A 4,198-nucleotide genomic window follows, 5' to 3' on the forward strand; every position below is an offset into this window, starting at 1 on the left:
CTCACAGACCAGAGTACCAGAGACAACATTACTACAATAGGCTACATCAGGTTCCCAATTCCAGCCCATGTTCCGAAGTGAAGTAAACCCCTGCTGAGGGGAGTAGGGAGCAGTGAACACGGTGTAGGGATTATATCGATTGGAACACAGTTCATAGCTCACTTCTAATGAGTTGGTTATCTGAATCGGGTGTGTTAACTAAGCGAGACATGCAAAATACATGCGCGAGGACTGGAGGACTGGATTAACCGCTGGGCTACATCATGTGTCATTCACCGGTGAGAAATCTTTAAAAGTACTACAATACCAGGAAGAAAGATCGGGTTGTTGATGTTTGCCTGCCATCCTCGCTCTGTCTGCACAGCGTGCGTGAACGCGCTGATGACGTATCCTGTCTGCGCGAACCCGGTGCGCAGAGGTATGCTAATACATACGTTGACAGGCAGGTAGGAAAGCATATTAAAACGCTCGGACCGAACGTTTTGATTAGACGAACATTTCTTGATCCTACGCCTTCCACAGAATATATAAATACAGACAAATACATTTAGACCACTTAACTTAATGATTGCTATCGGGATGTGAAGAGACTTTCAACCAGCATAACAAAAAATGTTTCTGAAGACAATCACCAATTGCACCTTTAAGAGAAATTCTAAGGGTTTATGACGTTTCACCTAAAGAAACCCTTAAGTAACACTTAAGTATCGCTTAAAACTTATTAATTGTTGCATAAAGCCCCTTATCTGTAATTTTCCTATGGATAACATAAGGGTTGGAAAATGTCATCTTAAGTGTTACACAAAAGTCTTCAAGACATGATCGGCCGCTTTATATGTTAAACAGATTTTAATTTATTCACATATAAACATTGATCAAATTATACAGCACACAATTAGCTCAAACGTGAGTGCATCACACTCGAGAGCAAATGTATATTCTATAATATCTTATTCCTGTATTTTGTACCTGGAGATGACTTGAAAAACACATTCAGCAGAGTTTATTGAGTTTGTGTTTACGTTTCTGCTTTTTTAGCTACTTCAATTAATCCGTTTTGGACTTTAGGCGCAAGAGCGCCCTCTGGCTTCCAGTATGAATGAAACATACACTGCATGAGAGTTTAGCGCTTTAAAGCCCCTTTTTAAGGGGTAAGCGATTTCTGGTAGCCAAAATGTTGATATTTCAAATCACCAAAACAAACAAACCCCTACCCCAAAAGGGTCTCGCCCCTATTTTGATAGCTCCGCCCCACACATACGTACGCAACCCAGGCAACGTTTAGTTCTGTGAAACAAAGCAAAACCAATGTTACACCGTGTCTACACTGGACACGAGTGGCGCGTCGCGACAAAATACTATAGAACTCATTATAATCAGTGATGCTGTCTACATCATAGATATTTATACATATGTTATATTGTTTTCTGTGAAAACTTACTCCGCTATCTGCCTTATCGTGAAACACTGAACGGTTTCCCTTTGCTAAGGGCAGTGTTTAAGGGATTATATGCAACACCCTTAAATTATTCCCATAGGTAAGGGGAAATCACGCCTTAAGTCTCATACTTAAAGGGTTAGTTCACCCAAAAATGAAAATTCTGTCATTAATTACTCACCCTCATGTCGTTCCAAACCCGTAAGACCTCCGTTCATCTTCGGAACACAAATTAAGATATTTCTGATGAATTCTGAGAGCTCTCTGACTCTTCATAGACAGCAATGCTATTACCACGATCAAGGTGCAGAAACATAGCAAGGAGATCGGTAAAATAATCCATGTGACATCAGGGGCTCAACCGTAATTTTACCAAGCTACGAGAATACTTTTTGTACGCAGAGAAAACAAAATATATCGTGCATCCCTAATTTTTTTTTGTGTTCTTAATGTTTTTTGTTTGGGGGTTGATTGTGTTCATATTGATTTCAGACCATGCACCAGTATATCTGGATCTTATACCATTGGACACTTAAAAAAAAATCATATAGATGGAGGTTCAATTCCACTTTGTTACATCTCCCTGCATTTAAACATTTACTCCAAGACCAAACTGATTTGTATTTATCTACTAATGTAAATTCAGCTCCATCAGCAGGGGTGGCATGGGAAGCGCTAAAAGCATATGTTAGAGGGGTTATTATACTAGGGCTGCAACAACTAATCGATCAAATCAATTATTATCGGTTAAGAAAATCATTGACAACGATTCTCATTAACGATTAGTCAGGTCTGCCCACAGTGCAAGTCCAACTTCATGCACTGAATTACGCATTTCTGTGGACAAAATGCATCTATAAATAGTGGAGGAGACAGAATGAGATGCTGCGGGAGAGTTACGTGATCATGAAACATGAGAATTATTTTATTTTATGAGAGTAGGAACTGTAAGGGGATAACAGCGTGTGATTGAATATAAAAATCAGACACTTCATAACCTCCTTACACAGGATAAAGAAGTGACAGTAAGACGTGACTGTGGTCAAAGTGAACACGTGTTCCTGCAGAACATTACTCTTACCTATTGGTTACAACTGAGTTTGTGATTTTATTCGTCTTTATCATCTTTATTATTATTTAAATGTTTAATGCAGAGATTTAAAATATATTCACTATATACAATGCTTAACAAATTGATGTAAGGTTTTTAACAAATTATGGTTTGTGCCACTGCTGCTCTAAACTAACTAACTAAATAATTTTTTAGCTTTCTGTATGGGTTAGTCCTCCAATATGCGTAAGCTCTTTAGTAACAGTTGTAGGCTGTTTCTAATGCTATAATTGCTGTTATCTATGAAAGAAAGGCAGAGAGCTTTATAGTGTTTTTTTTCAGATGCAATTACAGTCAAAAAGTACTTAAACAATGTCAGCAAGACTGCAAGCTGTTATGAAGGGCATAGGAGGCCATTTTTGTTATGCGAATAAATACTATTTAGTTGTTTAAGTTTATTTGCCCAATAAATGACTAACATTTTTTGATTTAAACAATTTTTTGACAGATTCCTAAAATGTGTTTTCTCTTTATTATGGCAGGTGGTCCAATAAATAGTTAAGCACTGACTTTGTTTTCATAGCATTCAATTGGCACGTTTGTTTGAAGGATATTGGGCAGAATGTGGAATAGTGTTTTTTTGTTGTTGTAAAAAATAGATTTTTAAAATCCGATTAATCGGGGGGGAAATAATTGGCCAACTAATCGATTATCAAAATAACCATTAGTTGCAGCCCTATATTATACAGTACGCCTCAGCTTAGGGCGATTTTGCGAAAAATTTAAATCTCGATTTTTCTAGAATGTTTGACCGATTCTCGACTTTTTACGATTTTTAACTAGCCAACTTAAAAATGTAACTACAACATGATTCAAGTTACTTTTTCTTTATTAACCCTCTAGTATGGTCGCTCTCTTGCTGCAACACACAGTTTGTATTTGAGGATCCTCAGATCCTTCATGTTGTTGATCAAACATATTTAATAGTTCTCCCATTCATGGAAAGATCCAGGGACGTATAAGATATAAAATTGCATCAAAATGACCAAAATTTTGTAATGCAATTGTCTACTTTCTGCTGTTATATCAGTTTTTTTTTTTATGTCCTTTCAATTTCTCATGTCTTTTCACTTTTTTTAAGGAGTTTAATGAAAATGTACTGTTTTTACTTTTGTTTCAGAATTGATTGAAGATAATGAGGAGAAAGAAGAATTGAGTGAATCTGAGGAGAAAAATCATGTCAGAAGTGTAGAAAACCCCATACATCAGATAATGCATACTGGTGTGAGAGAGTACATATGCTTTGAGTGTGAAAAGACTTTTACTACATCGGACCGTTTAAAACTGCATGAGAGAGACCTTACAAGTGTTCACACTGTGACAAGAGATTCAGTCAGTCATCAAATCTGAAAACACACGAGAGGATCCACACTGGAGAGAAACTATACACATGTGATCAGTGCTGTAAGAGATTCACACACTCATCAAACCTTAAGATACACATGAACATCCACACTAGAGAGAAACTGTGATCAATGCAGCAAAACATTTTTGAGAGCTTCAGAACTGAAGGAACACCTGAGAGTTCATACAAAGGAGAAGCCACATTCATGTTATTTGTGTGGAAATAGGTTTTCACATCGACAAAGTTTGAAAGAACATGAGAAAATACATACTGGTGTGAGAGAGTACATGTGCTTTGAGTGTGA

Source organism: Sinocyclocheilus rhinocerous, unplaced genomic scaffold, assembly GCF_001515625.1.
Source record: "Sinocyclocheilus rhinocerous isolate Xijiao unplaced genomic scaffold, SAMN03320098_v1.1 scaffold536, whole genome shotgun sequence".
NCBI classification, from domain to species: domain Eukaryota; kingdom Metazoa; phylum Chordata; class Actinopteri; order Cypriniformes; family Cyprinidae; genus Sinocyclocheilus; species Sinocyclocheilus rhinocerous.